General features: G+C 33.3%; 1 protein-coding gene across 5 annotated transcripts in view; it reads left to right on the top strand.

Annotated features, from left to right (window-relative positions):
- Nucleotides 1-17,993, top strand: part of Sb (serine proteinase stubble) — a 370,416-nt gene that overhangs the window by 270,427 nt on the left and 81,996 nt on the right. The window lies entirely within an intron of this gene.

Genomic DNA, 17,993 nt, shown 5'->3' with positions numbered 1-17,993 from the left:
GTGGTTTTCGTTTAGCATTAATTTTTAGGTTTACAACGTAATTTCTTTATCTATTTTCTCGGAAACTACGCATGAGATTTTACACCGACAAATATCATTTTGTTCTTCTTAGTGATATTTGTCGATTCGTATATGTCTATGAGTTTTGGACTTTTTTTCGTTAAACACTAATAATATTGTAATATATATATATATATTACAAATGTAGTTAGGGACACGGCGGCCCAGTGATAGAGTCCTCATGCTTGGTGGAAAGAGTGTCTGGTTCAATCTCAGGCCATGTTTATTTTGTGGTGGAGAATACCTTGTCCGTGGGTGTTCTTGGGTTCTCCCACTTCTTCAAAGATACTCATTCAATCAATTATTTTATATTTGTTCATTTTTATTAATCATCCGTCTCCTTTATCCAAAAGGGCATAACAATAGGACAAAAATCTAAAGAATTTCGTTTCATTTTTTTTTACAGATGTATTTAGATTGCGTTTATACGTAGACAACATCAGTTAAGCATTTTCTCAATAAAACACCGGTTCCATACCTATATGTGACACCTTTAACGGAAAAGTTAGGAATCACATGTAAGCTAACACATTGCAATCATGGAGTATTTTCACGTTAAGAAAGTTAGGAGTAAATAATAGACTGCAAGCTTTTGAATCAAGTCTAGAAAGTAAATATTAACTGCCAAAATAATTAAAACAAATGATTTTTTTAATGTGCTGAAAGGGACATTTCTCATGGCTTAAGGCGGTTGCTACCTCTTTGCTGAGTCGAGTTTTCCCCTATCTAATAACATTGGAACTTTTTTCGTGTTTTTCTCAGCAAGCAATGAACAAATCCTTACAAAAATTTGCATGGAGTCAGGTCGATAATAAGGATTCATTATACGAGCTTATAATTTTACTAAAAGCGTCCAATTAAGTTATTCATTCCCCCCCTTTTTTTTCATGTGAAGATTTGCAACAGTGCAATCTCTGTTTCTCCCTGTTTGTGTTAGCAGCGTGAGGGAAATTCGGGCTAGCCAAATTAAGACATTCATACTTACTGCTATATGCAATATGCAATTTAAGTTTCTCCATGTTATTTTGTTTCCTCTATTGTATATTATTTTCAATTTTTGTTTTGAAGTGTTTAACAATTTTTTTTTACTTAAATAGTATACTCTTTTTTATGTGGTTCAATATTTTTCTTTTGTAATTGTTAATATTTTCTATGTATTGGTGCTTTTTTTTTAAAAAAAAATGAATGTATGCACGTGGTTAAGTGCTCGGAGAAGGCTTCAGAGCCTTAACTTTGCCACGTAAAATAATTAATAAATAAATAAGACCAAAAAAAAACATTGGGTGCAATTTAACGTTCACATAAAATACTTCATTCATCATAGTTTTTAAGAAGTTTGGTTTATCAAAAGATGTTTTATACAGTATTTACCCTCTTTGTCCGTGTGACCGTTCGGGAGAAACAAAATCTCAACAACTACTTAATGGATCACTGTAAAATTTGACCCTGGATGTAGAGAGTCAAAAGTTAGGAACCAGATCCGTTGGCGGATATGATATTCAAACCGGAAATGGTAGAAATAAGCCATTTCCGGTTTTACATTGATCGCTAAATAGCGAGAAGCGGTTTTCTGAAACGGATTAAGCGTTCCAAGAACACGTGTCGTCTCCATCCTTAAGTCTCTGCTAAAACCGATAAAAATCCACTAGAATTTCCGTTTATATATAGGGTCTATATATATATTGTTCTACATACAGAAAATGCTATAAGAGATAGCGAGTGGCGGTTTGTTGGGGAATTGATCAAGAGTTGAAAGAATAGTTGCCATGTTCTCTCTTAACCCTCTCTTCAAACCGGAGATAGCAGAAATCAACCATCCTTTTGACATTGAAGCAATATACTAAGAACGGCGATAGACAACGAGATGCGTTTCCTGCAATCAATTACGAATCCTAAGAGTATGTTTTATCCCCTTCTAATCTCTCTCTACTAAAACCGGAAGTGGTAGAAATCCGGTTTTAATATTAATTGAGAAAATGTAATGCCGTACAAGCGAAACCGCTTCACGTGGTGCACATGTGCAACTGCTCCCCGGCGCAAATCTCTCTTCAACATTGGAGGTGACGGGCAAGACCGTTTTTTTTTTTTTTTTTTTTTTTTTTTAAGCGATGATCAAAATATTTATGAAGTTGAAAAAGAATATTGTAGAGAATCAGGGGAGCAGAGTTGTCTTTAACATTGAGAGGCGGACAGATTTGAGTATTATTGTGGAGATACATCAATTTCATCTCACTTTCCTTAGTGGCAGTCGGACACTAATCATCACATTTCTCCCAAAAAAATCACATTTCAAATTAGATTATTGGGGGGACAGTCCCCCCAGTTCCAAGATTGTAGGGGACATATACCCCTCATCACCCCGGGATATGTGCCAGTGCAACTGCTTCTTGTTAGATTTCCAAACTATGCTATGGTCGGAAGTCTTATAAAACTGCTTTGTCCGCCCATTCGTCCGTCTATCTGTCGACAGATATCAGAGCAAAAATGGTAAGAAATACCGATTTTTTTAAAAATCGATTCAGAGTTCCAGCAACAGGTTCATTTCTTCCGTTAACCCTCTATTCAAACCGAAAGTGGTTCAAATTGGCGATTTTCGGTTTCAACCTTTATCACCATTAAACAAAAACAGTAAGACATAGTGAGTAATGGCTTTTTGATATGGATTCAGCGTCCGAGGAACAGGTTCTGTCTTTGATCTTATTATTCTATTGCTACCAATACTTATAAATGTACTCCTTCAATTTTGAATATTGAATTCGCATGGTTTGGAAGCCTTAGTTTTACACTGTGAAACTATATTTACTTGTTTTAGTACTGAATTAACTCAAAGGAGTGCATCGAAGCACCATTTCCAATACAAATAGTAACAATAGCAATTACGTTTCTTTCTTCTTTCTTTATTCGTGTCTATATCCCTCTTTCTGGTTGTAGACCAATATTTAGTTTCTTTACAACAGTTGAGAGTTATTCAGGAGGAAGATGGTTGTTAGATTCAGCAAAAGCAGAATCCACTGATTTATTTTCTGTCTTGAATGTTGATGACCGAGAAAACTTGATCCATAAAATGAGCTTGCCTCGTATTATGTGATTCCACATCAGATAATACATAAAATGGCTATGCATTGCGGTTCTTTTGTAGTTTATTAGTGTACGTTGTAGTCTTTGGAGCAATCATCTATAACAGCCGACTTTGAGGTAAAGCAATCATCCGAAACATTGTTTTCGTCATGTAGCATGGTGTAAAATAATATTGTTATTACTGTGTTATGGGTTTATATTATACGTACATGGCCTTCTGATCAATATGAAGGTCCTTTACAATCGTTCAACTTTGCTCTTTAAGATCTGAAACGAATTTTGAGTATGTTATTTGCTGATACGTTTATGATCAATACAAGTGAAAAATGAGCATTCATTCATTTATATATCTAAAAGTCTAAGCTTTTCATAATGGGAATGACTGAGTGGTAAACTTGAATAGTTTTCTAGAACTTTTGCTTCAATAAGATTTCCAAAGTCGAAACCTATCTAAATCCCCTGGTCGTATCTGGTATGGTAGGTTTACTCCAGTTTATGAAAATTGTTTATCCCATTTTCTAGGTAAAATTTATATTTTAAAAAAACTGACCCTTTTCTTTAAGTTACGAGCAATGTTTCGAGATAATTTTTCATCCGGGTCTCAAATAAAAATGAAAGAAATATATTATTTTTCTTTCTTTTTTAAATCTCCGTGTGCAAAAAGAAGAGTGAAGCTCGTTATTATAATGTACATGAATTGAAATTTGAGTTGTAATTATGAAAATATTTTCTGTAACCTTTTCGGCTACCAAGGAAGGCCTCTACATTCTGCAAGAGAAGGCAGTTGGTGCTGGGCTGATTGTTAGAAAATCTGCAGATTGCATAGAGACAATTTCAAATATCCGTAGTTCAGGTTTTAATTGACATATACATAAAATAAGTAAGCAGGATACGCAGAATATAGCAAATATTCAGAAGATGTGTTTATTCACATTCATCAAACGCAGTCTCAAGGAGAGCGCGCAAGAAAATTTTAAAATTTAAAAAAATATACATCTTATTTTGTCCTGATCTGCACTGCATTATAAACTACCAATCACTGATTTAGAGTATGGTATTTGAATAATTTCCAATTGTTTATTCTTTTTTTTTTAAAAAAAATTTTGAATCATATACATGGTTAAGTAAATTGAAAAACAAAATTCAATAAATAGTAATTCAGCATAAATCGAATAAAGTAGTAATTGACATTAATTGCAAGTTGCAATCTATAAACATCAATAAACAGTATAAGCATGATTATTTCGCATACAAAATGTAGAAACATTGCTTTTGAGCTTCCATAACTACACAATGCATGAGAGGTAAAACCAGAAGTTGTAGAAAAACTTAAACAAAACAAAATTAATACTGACTCAAAAGCCTGTGGCTAAACAGGAATGTAATTTCCAAATTGAAACTTCTTATATATATATAATAAATCTAACTAGTATTGAAAATTCCTTATAACGGAATAGTTTATTAATTTCATGTTCATAATTATGATCCTAAAAACTAACTTATCAGTTAGCCTTACAGCACGTATCAATGAAGTCCAGTAAAAATTATTACTTCAACTTAAATATCTTTCTTTAAAAAAAAAAAAAGAAAGTAGTTCCATGAGTTCTCTAAATACAATTAGTAATACAGTTGATGTTTCTAATTAAAAATAATTATGAATAACATGTTTTATGTGTTTTATTGATTATCATGTTATCGCATTATTGATTCTCACACATCACATCCGTTAGCACATTCAAAAATAAGACAATAAATATATGTCTGTGTGTATGAAAGTGACTATGTTTGTGACTTAATAACCCTTGATTCGCCGGACCGATCTCGATCAAATTTTCAGTATAGATGAGGTTCGGGCCTGTAATGCTTTTTGTTATTTCACTTTGACGGTGCAACTTAGGGGAGGGGGAAATGTGAAAATTTTTAAAAATGGTCGAAAATGATCCAAATCAGTGTAGAATCCCTAGTTTGCGGGATCACTGAGATGAACATTGACACTTTCAATGAGTTTAAATCCAAATTCACCCTTTATTTCCAAAATGAAAGCTATTCTCCTCGGGCGAAGAACGGGTATTCTGCTATTATTATGATAAAACCATGCCATTGTACACGTTTGAACGCAAAATGAAGAACAATATGTAAACATTATTGTTTTTTGAAATATATTGAGAATCAAATAAATAACAAAATGGACGCAAAACTAGTCGAGCAGAATCAAAAATGAAAACTCCAATGATCAATAAAAAATGTTACTTCAGATTAAGTTACTCCATACAAAATGTACTTTGAGTAAAGACACTTGAAGAAGTCATAAGAAGTGCAACCGATGATAATTAAAATAACATCATTATTCTTATCGTTACTGTACATTAACTAAACACGACACTGTAAACAAAGATATTAATTTAGTGGCTGTTTCGTCTTGTTAATTTCTAATTATTGCTTTTAATTGTCTAGTATAGGATCACTCTTGAAGAGCCTTAAACACTCTAGTCCTCAAATGAAATGCATTTACTTTAAATTTCTTAATTCAAAAAATCATGAACAATTGTTTTCATATTTTAAGACCTAAATTAATAAATAATTCAGTTACTCTTTTAATGGTTCAATGGTAGAGAGCCCGTACGACTAGTGGAAAAGTCTCTTGTTTGACGGGCCGCGTGATTCAGTTCTAGGGCGTTCACTTCTGGTGCATGGGGTCCTTGATTCAATCCAAGCTCGTGCCAAGTGAGCTTTGAGGTGAACAAACATGTGTGCATGGGTTTTCTAGGGGTTTTCCCGTTTCCTCCCACTTCCTAGATTCCACATTTCATTCATTTCTCATCACCACGGTCTTCTTTAGCCTAGCCGGCATAACCATGGGATATAAAACATAAAGATTTCATTTTATCTTGTTTGACTCCAGTATATGTGAAAATTCTTCTTTCATTTGGAAGATATAGCCAAAAAAAATGTTAAAAGCTTTATTTATTAGTTTCAGTTATATTTCAAATTAAGAAGGAATTATAATTAGGTAGCCAAAACAAATAGGAACACATTAATGACAGGCAGTGATATTTGGGTCACAAAAGGTACTGGGTCAGTGTTGACAAAATGGAAAGAAAATAATAATGAGACAAAATTAGAAGAGAACACTCAATTAACCAATTAAGTTTTCCAAAATTAAAGTTATCCATTTTCACGAATAACGGCATTTTTTTTATTTAACTCATTAACGAAGTAATTTTAGAAGCTAACAATTAATGCAACTGTAACTTTTGCCCTCTATTTTAACGTTAGAATCAACTGATAAGTTTTTTTCAAGGTTACAATTATTATGCACACGAAAATAATTAACTCTTCCGTTACAATAGGTTGACATTTCAAAAACTGATAAAAAAGATTAAAAACTTTGTAGCACATAACTGTTGAAATAATAATACGTATTAACACAACTATGTATTAAGTATAATAGGCCTCTGTCTATTAAGTGTAAAAATTACGTAATACGTGTTCACATAATATTTATTTTAAGACGGGAAAATACAAAATAGTTCCTGTTGTTGTGATTTAGTTGTAGTGTAACTGAAATTTCTTAAATTATAGTGCCACATTTATTATTTTTTTCAATCAACATTCTTGTAAAATTAGAATTGCTCGGTATTCAGTTATATCTTATTAATGTAAGGCTGAAAGCGCAGTTCTTATAGTTAAAAATACGAAGTCATGTCCTAGAGAACTTAGGTGTTATTGTTTCTGCAGTTAACATTGATCAATTTATTCAATTCTACTTATTTGTACATTCTTTCTGTATTGTTATAAAATGTCTAGTTCTAAAATATTATTGTGTTTAACGAAAAAAAAAAGTCCAAGAAGGAATCATATACCTCGATAGACCTCATTAAGCTGAACATAATGGTATGTGTGAATCTAGCAAATGTTTTCTTTTTTAACCTAAAAATGGATGCTATAAGAGAGCCACGCAACTTATTAAGATTAAATTTATAATGAAGTATACCGTCTTACCGCCTTTTATTAACGACACTAGGGCGATAACAATATACAGCATACCGTATTATACTGGAACCTAAGATGCCGTCGAATCTAAGACGCATCCCATTTCTAAACTTCGAAAGCTGTGCCAGTTTCTTGTATTCAGTTCTAAGACGCATCCTGGATATTCAATGAAGCAACTCAGAATTTGGCAATATACAGAAAGTATTATAAAACATGCGTTTTCAGTTATACGTCTGCTGTACGTTAAGTCCAAAAACTACAGGAGTTACGTATGTAACCTATCTTTTTAAGTACGCCACCTACAATTTTTTTCTCAGTGTGCCTGTTCTTCGCACGGACAGAATAAGTTTATTCAAAATATTTTAATCTCATCTTCATCTTAGGATACGCATATCAATGAAACTGTAATTATAAAAGTCTCATAAGATACTCTATTTTTAGCATAAATTTTGAAACCATCTATGCCCTTAGAATACGCCTTTTAATCAAAGCTACATAATAAAATCTCAGCTTGAGGTTGTGCAAAAATTTATTTAAAATTGTATAATCCTTTCCTCATGATGAATCACAAACAACAGGCAATATAGTTTTCAATGTAAAGAAAGGAATTATACAAAATGCCCCCCTTCCACCCTTTAAAACGTTAATTCTCAAAAACATGGGACTAGTTAATGAGGGGTTCATATATACAAGTTTCATGTACTTAGGTTGACAGGATAGTGAGATACTAAAATTTTCGTATAAATTTTGACTCCCGGTCTTTCCTTAGAACACATATTTTAATCAAAGTAACATGATACGAACCCAGTCGAAACTATGTGATAACTATACCCAATAAACCATTTCGATCTGCTGAGCAATTTTCCCGTGATTCGATCACAAACAAAATCAGTTTCATTTTTATGAAATAGATTACGGAGTAGTTCACTTATACGCGTAGTTTCAAATAAGTAAAGGTTTTCACAGTTATAGTTTTTATTTGTAGGAAGTTGACTAGGAACCCTTACTCTTCAATATTGCGTTGTTTTGTGACATTTGAAGGTGCTGCTAGAAAGAACATAAAAATATAGAGAAATGCAAACCTAACGCAATTCAGATTTGCGTTGTTATTAGGATCACACAATGAGATTTACAAAATTATGTTGTTAGTACGTCAAAGTGAATGTTTGAAGAATTTTCGTTTTTTTTTTTTTTTTAAATAATGCTAGTAATTTCCTTATTCGGAAAGTGTTATTTTCTTTCGCATTTTGCTAACATAAACAGAAACCAACATAGATTAAACTCGGCTCAAATCAGATAGTATCAAAATTACTGTAGATTCACGAGTATCCGGTCTAACGTAGCAGGAGGGCGGGCCGGATAACAAAAGAATCCAGAGCTCTGTAATTCTCGCATTTTGTCCCATTCATACCATTAAAAACACACTATTTACATTAAAGCCCGCTCTTACTTATGTTTCCGATCTCTTAGACCAGTGTTTTATTAATATTTGTTACGTACTGTACTGTGCGTTTTAAAAATTTGTTATAGAGAAAGGAAGTCCGAAAGTAAAAGTACTGATAAATAAGATTTTGAGATAAATTTTATATTTAACCTAACTGCAGGAAACAAAATTATGTAGATTGTATATATATAAGATGTTTCAAAACACCAGCAACGTTTGGAAGGTGATTTCTGACACCAAGATAAGTCAAAAAACATAGACCAACTTGGATGCACAAATACTTCTTTTCGTTGCTATGACCAGCCGAAAATTTGTCGGAAAAACGCAAAAGCAGCCATAACTCGAGAACAAAATGTCAGATGGAAGTTAGGTAAAAGGAAAAATTCACTATTTTTGTCATAGATTCCATTAATGCGCAAGGGTGACCCTCAAAGAACCTGAAGAAATCCTGGGGTGTTTTATCAGAAGTTAATTAAGGATAATTGACTATAATTAAATACGATATTTCAACGAACAAGAGTCAAATTTAAAAAAATATATATCGTTAGAATTTGAAAAAAAAAAAGATATACACATATTTGATTGATCTACCTTGTCTCAGTATAGAATTAGCTATCGTTGGAAGAACTGAAATTATATGAAGTCCATAACTTTTAACTTTTATGCCTTCTAAACTAATGAGGACAGAGATATCACTTGGCTAAGTGTGTAGCGTACTCGACTTTGGCATAGGAGACTCGGCTTCGATTCCCGGTGGGAGCACATGCGGTTCAGATCTCACGTTAAGCCGTAGCCTGTATAATTTAAAACGTAGGACTAATAATTTTAAAAAATCATTTAAACTTATGTTACTCTTAATTAGTAAATGAAATACTCCTTGATAGACAATTGCTTTCTCTTGGGAAAACCACGTTATGTTGGCGTTAAAAGTCGAATAGATCGTTCAGAAAATACACACCTCATTTCATTACAGAGATTTTTATTAATTACGCTGGATAGTCGAGAGGATACTATAATTCCAAAGGTATAGAATTTTCACCAATGCAATTCTTCCTATTACTTCACTGAAATCAGCCAATTGAAGTATTTAGTATGTATATAACTATACATCCATTGGAATGGCATACCGCTAATAAATGAAGATACTGCAAATCGTAGCAAGTGTAAAAATGTTAAAATATGCTCTAATGGATTGAAGTATACCTATGAGAGGTCTGCGAATACGAGCATACCGGTAGTAATTTACTTCCAATTCTACTACCAGCTGCACTACTATTTGTGTGAAGCTGGGTCAAACCATCAGATAATTGACTTATTTGGTTGACTTCTCTCGAGGCAAAACTGCAACGTCTCAGGTTTATATAAGTCAATTTGCTTCCAAAACATTAGATAAATACCTGTTACGCTTGCTATTCTCAGAACTTAATCCCACAACATATACTTTTTTTAAAGTAAAATTTTCTTTTTTACATCAACAAAGATAGAAACTTGTATACCTATACAAGATGAGAAATAAATCATATTGGTACGAACAGAATGTTAGGTAGCATTATGGTTTGATGACAAAAACATTAATAATGGAAGTCGTTTCCTTGTGTAACGTACGTAAACAAGATATAGGCTATACATCACTATATAATATCAGCCTCTTTCATATATTAAACAAGAAAATATATTTTTCTTAAAATATTGTCCCGTTAAAATGACGTTATCTGCCAAAAAATATTATGGTGAAATTATCATCGTTTTTCTTCTCTTAAACTGCAATGACTCGATCACGTTTCTTTGTGACCGTTAAAAGTACAAGAACTAGTAAGGAAGGGAAAATTTATTTGTTTTTACATGGAGTTCTATAATTTCCTTTTATATTGCTTTTCTTCCAAGTATGAAACAGGATTGTCTGTCTCTCGTTTGTTTCTCTGCACTTCAGAAAAAGGACACCTACGTAAACATGCTTCCTTTGTAATTCGAAAATCTCTGATTCGAATATAGTGGTGGTCATCATTGTAGCTGGAATTTCTAAATTTATTTTTTCAGTCCCAGCACATGATTATTGTGGTATATTTTAAGAGACAGGCTTAGCACAATAGTAAAGCGCACACTTATGGTGCATAGCATTCCTGGTTCGATCCCAGCTCCCATCAAGTGGACTTTGTGCTGGCCAAACACCGTGTACGTGAGTTTTCTCAGAGTTCTCCCGTTTTCTCCCACTCTTGTCAAGCCACCCTTTTCGTCCATCTCATCATCACCGTCTACCTTAGTTTCGGTGCATAATCGTGGGACGTTAAAGTTTTTTTTTAAAAAAAAATAGGCTTAGTAGGTTTCCTTCCAACGATTTTTTCTACCTGCTTTTGTCTAGTTATTCAGCATGCCAAATCTGTCTGGATAGTAAATAATTAAATAAATTAAAGATGCTTTTCCGTACAAAAGTATGTAAGGCAACAGTATTATTCAATAAATAAATATATATATATATATATGGCCACCCACCTTGCTTTACAAGGTCACATTCTGACAACCGTACGTAGGGAATCCTAAAACTTTGGCTCTGAATAAAGATTTCCATTTGCGAAAGAAAATCTACATTTGCTTGATTTAATTCCAGTTGTAGGTAAAGTGCAGGGCATTTCAAATAGAGATAGATAGGCAGTTTTTTTGGACAAGACTATACATTCAATTATCGTCTTTTTCTTATTTTCATCTTTATTTGATTTGTCTGTAATAATAATAATAATAATAATAATAATAATAATAATAATAATAATAATAATAATAATAATAATAATAATAATAATAATAATAATAATAATAAAGTATGAATTGTACGCAATCTGCGGAATTCATCCAATCTTGACCGAACTTGGCATGCTTGATATATGTTATAAGCAGGCCCTATCCACGGAGAACTAGGAGTCTGGGCCCCCCTAAATTTTTACTGCCCCCTAAATTTTTCGCGGTAGGCTAGCAAATGAATTATAATATGGTTGGATCGGGCCCTCCTAACTTCTACTGCCCCCCCTACATTTTTGGGTTGGCTGTGGGCCTGGTGGTAAGCATGTAAATTTTTTTTCTATATAAACTTTGATTCCCGTATCATGAACCATAAAATTTAAGGTTTGGACTTCTAAATTTTCGAACAAGAAATAATTAATTAATATTTAGAACAAAAATTAGAAAGAAATATACCCTACAGGAACAAACATGTTAAACGTTATCTTGTTCAACGTTAAGCAAATGGAGCGTGTCCTTGTGATACAGATTTGCTAAAATCAATAAGTTACATCGGCTAGTTGGAAATGACTGTACTACATGTATAGTTTTATAACTTTTTAAGATATTATAGGCTTCTTTAAGTATTTTCTCAATAGGATCATATTTCAAAGAATCAACAGAATCAGACTATTTTTTAACAGAACCGTGATTTCTTTCCCCGCAATCGAAGATTCTTTACTAGTTGTTTCTTTTATTTCACTATATTTTAATCATTTTCCAAGAATAACTAGACCAATCTCAATCAAAATTTCTATAAAGGCATCGATGAACTAGATATTGATTCAGAGGGATGAAAGCAGAAAGGCAAATCCTATTTGTCATGTCCTCTGCCTCTGGAGCCTTTATTTCTCTCTCGAAAGCTTATAAAATGGAGCTTACATATTGCCTGAAATAACAATAATATTGGTACCCAGTAATGTCCGGTTTGATTGAAGTTTAGCATTCCTCTTAGCATCAAGGCTATATGACAAGTGAGCCTGCAGTTTAAGGTGGAATTCGAATTACCGTTAACGCATTTAAAATTCATAGCTCTTCCACCGGGAACCGAACCCGGACCCCATATACCAAATTGTGTGCACTAGCCACAAAACCAGCAAAGAGACCTACTAATGTTTGAAATATAATAATAATAATAATAATAATAATAATAATAATAATAATAATAATAATAATAATAATAATAATAATAATAATAATAATAATAAAGAAATATACCTACGAGCAAAGAGCCTGACTGCGGAAAGATGAGAAAAACAAGAAGGAGAGGAACAAAAGAAATTAATTTTCTGGACGAAAGGAAAATAATGTTTTGCTTGTGTGAGGAATAAAATGATAGGATAGCGGAAGTGGTAGTCATAATGTAACATTTACCATCAGTTGAGTGATTTTTAGCGGAACTACTTTATAGGAACTGTAAAGTAATTAATACTCTTCGTTGTTATCTTCATCAGGAAACAAAAAATGAAATGGAAAAGAACAAAAGACATGCTTCTGGAAGTAAAAAGAACTTTAAAAAATATCTTCTCCAGTAAAACGAGAGACAGGAATTTCATTTACTACTTCAGCATTATTATTATTATTATTATTATTATTATTATTATTATTATTATTATTATTATTATTATTATTATTATTATTAATAGTAGTAGTAGTAGTAGTAGTAGTAGTAGTAGTAGTAGTAGTATTTTTCTTTGCCAAATATAAAGAGCTCTTTCGTGGCTAAGCGGTTAACGTATGCGCCTTTGGCGTGGGAGACCCGGTGTTCGATTCCCGGCGGGAGCTCATGTGGTTCGGATTCCACGTTAATCCAGTAGTTCCACGTCTCATATAGCCTCGCTGCTGAACGGGACGTTAAACTCAAAATCAACTCAACTCAACTCTGTCGAATATAAATACAGCTGAATGTAAGAACGTGTTGGTAGGTAGCTTTATAAAACTAGAGAGGAATGTGTGATGCTGGGCTCGATTCCCAGTAGGACAACATTTTTAAAATTTGAATGCATTATGGTGGTTCGGATTCCACTTTAAACTCTAGGTTTACGTCTCATATAGTATCGGTGCTGACAGTGGCGACGATTGGACGTTAAAAGTGGGAGGGGGCAAGACATGATCTGAATGTTTGTATATCAATGTTAGTTTTCCTGGCTGTTTCTAACACTTTGTTTGACGAAAGGTTGTATAACTAATAGAGTACCATATTTTTCAGTTAAAATACCGTATATCGTATTTCATATTTTAAGTAAATTGACAAGAGCAACACAAGTAGGTACTAGCCCCTTGTACTCTTAAACAGCGAAAGTGTAAGAAGAGATTTGATTTCTTGCTCATGAACATTTTAAAATTCTGCCTGGAAAACTGTGTGATCAGATAATTTAATAACAAATTTGCAAAACAACTAAATAGAAAGGATAATATTGATCATAGTAATGAATAATGAGGCTTGTTTTGTAGAAATTATATTGAAACTGGGCATTACTGAACAACTTATATTTTTAATTCCACACATGTCATTAAATGTGTGTTATTACTCTTAGAAAATGAAAGACAATAAATACTACAAGCATATGCTACAACATTTAAAGAAATACGCAATTGCAATATTAATAGCTTTGAATTGCAATTAAAACCACGAGAAGACAAATAACCAGTACGTACTCACGCAACAGCAAATATTATATGACACTATTTTTTCCTATGAACCAGTAATACCTACAAAAATTACATTTCCAAATGAAACCATATACATTAAGAGGTCACTTCAAAAAAGTGGGGGCAACTGTCCCCTTTTGGCCCCCTAATCGCTGCTCCTGGGTGCTGAAAAGGAACGCTAAACTCGATTTTCAAACAACCAAAACTATGAGAATTTTTCTTTAGGACAAGTAGAAGCAATGTTTTTTTTTTTTTTTTAAGTCGAAATTGTAGTGTGTTCCTTTGTGGCTGAGTGACTAATAGCCTATTTACGTAGTCTGGGTTCGATTTCCGATGGAAATATTTGCCTCGTGTACAAACCCGAGCAGTGGTTCGAGTCCCAACTCCCATCTCATACAGCTGGAAATAGACGTTAAATTTGTATCATGTTTTATCAACCGAAAAGCAGTATAGCGAGTTTAATATCAGGCCACTGTAGAGTTGGTATTGTGGTATGGGTTGGCTTACGTTAGCATCATTTCACAAACTACGTAAAGCGTATTTATTGAACGCATTAGGCAAGTTAGGCCTCTACTTATGCTCATGTTGCAGGTTTTTTGCCGCGGATTGTACAAGGAGTCTCAAAAGTCCCCTGACAGGATAACTCTCTTATTGTCAGAGTTACAACAAAATGTAAGAGGGAAAACAGTCTCAAAATATGATGTTTTCCTTCTAAAGTGAAGGATTTTGTTTTTAATCGGACGAGTCGTTTGGGCCGTACATTCTTTGTGCGCCCAATGTTAAAAAAATACGTTGCCATTTAACTGGATCCACAACATAAATAAATGAAGTTACTGTCTTTTATGCTAACGTGTTGATAGACAGCCCATTTTTCAAACAGTCCCCTGACATAGGATAACTCTCTTATTGTCAGAGTTACAACAAAATGTAAGAGGGTAAACAGTCTCAAAATGTGATGCATAAGTGAATGAAGTTACTGTCTTTTATGCTAACGTGTCGATAGCCAGCCCATTTTTCAAACAGTAATTTCATTCACTTACGTTGTGGGTCAAGGGAAATGGCAACGTTACATTTTTAACATTGGACGCATAAAGAGTTTACAACCCAAACGGCTCGTCCGATTAAAAAAAAATATATTCATTTTAGATGGAAAACATCATATTTGGAGACAGTTTCCCCTCTTACGTTGTAATTCCGCTAATAACAGAATTACCCTATCACAGGGGACTTTTGATGTACCCTGTATTGTCCGCTCCGCTATTGTAGTGAGCCATTTGGCGATTGTCATACTGACTCACTTCGGCATATTAACCATCGTATTTATCTTATTCTTTTTCATTCCTTCTTGTCTTCTTCTTTTCCTCCGTGTTAATGTGTGTTACGAGAGGATAGGGAGTGGGAGCATACACACACGTCCATACAAAAACAAGCTCCACTTTTCGTAATGTGGTCAAAATGAAAGATCACGGCGCGGTGGGCCATTATCTCTCTCATTAGTTAGCTTGTTGGGTGCTCCCTGTGAACAGCACTCCAAGAAGAGTTTGCATAACGGTTTTTTTTTATAACCACTCACTACGAAACGAAACGACTGTTGAAGGAAGTTGGTCGCGGCTACTCTCTCTCCCCACCATGTATTTATGTTTCTCTAAGTGTGTATGTGTCATTATTTCCATCAGAACCATCTTTGTAAAGATACCAAAGTTGGTAATTTCATTCATGAGAAATACCAAAGATATTTTCCTCTAAATGTGTTTTTATAGGTAAATAGGTACAGAAGCTCAAATACGTGTCGTATGCAAGTAGGAAACTTAACTGTAGTCAGTATGTGTGCTAAGGAAGAGAGAAACAAAATATTTTGATGCTTTTTGTTTTTTTTTTATTATTATTATTTTTATTGTTTGGGTGAATGTTATTTTGGAATAATCTTAATTTGGAAAATCTATTTAAAAATGATATTAATATTAAAAGTATGCTAAAAGGTTCTTACTTAACCTTTTCATATTTTTAAAAGTCTAAGCAACATGAGATCCAGGTTTGATTCCCTATGGGAGTTTATGTGGTTTGGATCCCATGTTAAGATGTAGGTCTACGTCTCATATAGCTTTGGTGCATAACGGACCGCTAAACTCCAAATAAACTAATTTTAAGCTCCACGTTCTCTGTAGCTGATAAGGGGCTGTGGCCGGCCGGGTGTCGTATTAATCGGATGGTATGAGGTAACAGCTTCATTTTCCATCATTCATCTTTTTCTGACTTTTTAAAAATCGAAGTTCTTAATTTAAATTAAAGTATCGGGATAAGAACCAGACAGCTCCATTTTCCTAAACAGCTTTTAAGGAGCATCCAAAAGCTGTATGTATTCTTACATCAATGAGAAGCTATTGGCGGAAAAGCTTAAGGCATAGAATCTTATAAATTTTCAACTAATGTAGCAGAAGAATATTTATGATGACTATGATGGTTGGGTGTATTTGTTGTTTTATTTGATTATTCTCTTGGTTGAAAATTTAATTTTCTGTTCAGCACTGAGCCTTATTAGACGTCAATCTGCAGCTTAACGTAGAATCCGAGCTACGTAGCTTCAACCGAGAATCGTACACAGATCTTCCACGCTGCTAACCATATAGCCACGAGGAAACTCTATTGTGGATGTTTTATGAGATGATTTCTTTATTACAACAAATTAAATTATTTGAAGAATTATTTTTTGATCGAGTATCGGAATTACGAATATTCAAAGTGATATTGTTTCAAGTACCGTATTTCTATTTGTAATTATTTGAATTCTAACTGCATTACGTTTAGATATAACATTGGTAGAAGATAATTAAGGAGGGTGAGCGCAACAGTGGTCTAACACACATTTTTTTAAAATGAAGAAAAATCAAGTTAAACACATGTGTGTGTGTGTGTGTGTGTGTGTGTGTGTGTGTGTGTTTTGGTACAATATATGTGTGTGTATAATGTATGACACATACAACCACTTGTGCTTGCTTTTGGTATATTGCTCATACAACCACATATGTTTAACTTTAACTTGATTTTTCTCCATTTAAAAAAATGTGAGTTAGACCACTGTTGCACTAACCCCTTCAATTGACATTCGAATTACATATGTTTGTTCGTTGGTCTATATTTCCGACACCTGACTCTCTTTCATCTTTCTCTCTTTCATATCTTTTTCCACTGACATCTTTCTCTTTCATACATTAAAAAAAAATAATAATCTCGAACTTTACTTAAATGTAATTATTACATGACCTTGCTCTCATTTCATTAATCATATTAACAAAAAAAAATGTCCTTCGTTTCTTAATAACCATGAAATACATAAATGTTTTGGGATTTTCTTCATTGTTTTATCGAAAGGTATCCATCCTACAAGTGAAAGATGGGGGTACCGTTATTCCCATAGAAAGTAGAACATACAGGGAGGTGTCATGTGAGAGTGACATTTACTACTTTCTCCGCCCTTGATCATCTGCTAACAAGATATCACCTGCTACCCAACTCTAGGATTTTTCTCGACCTTGCGGGTATATTAATTTTTCCATCTTTATATTTGCTATTATAAATAAAAGTAATTAGCAAAACATTTTATGTTAATAATTTCAATATCAATATTAATGTCTACAGTGCATTGTTTTCTTAATTTGAGTAATTGATAGAAAACGTTTAGCACGCATAGGATTTCAGTGTTTAGAAATATAGCTTTGTCAGCTTCAGTATTCACTTAAAAATAAGCAAGTAACTAAAGCTAATTTCCATATGGTAATAGACAGACCTGGCTCTGTCTCTGCTTGAAAATTTTTTTTGTCTGTTCACATACTACAATCGGACTTCTTTTCTAGACTTTTAAAATATGTTCATGGTTTTTAATTTGATAACAATGTTTCCTTTGATAGTTAATTCAACACTTAAAATGTGTTGCTTACGGAAACAGAGTCTATATACAGTAGGGCATTAGAGCAGTATTCAAATTTGCATAACTGTGTCA

The sequence above is a fragment of the Thermobia domestica genome, chromosome 13 (assembly GCF_964235325.1).
Source record: "Thermobia domestica chromosome 13, izTheDome1.hap1.1, whole genome shotgun sequence".
Classification (NCBI taxonomy): domain Eukaryota; kingdom Metazoa; phylum Arthropoda; class Insecta; order Zygentoma; family Lepismatidae; genus Thermobia; species Thermobia domestica.
Note: the sequence above shows the minus strand (reverse complement) of the source record. Positions and strands in the feature narration are given on the sequence as shown.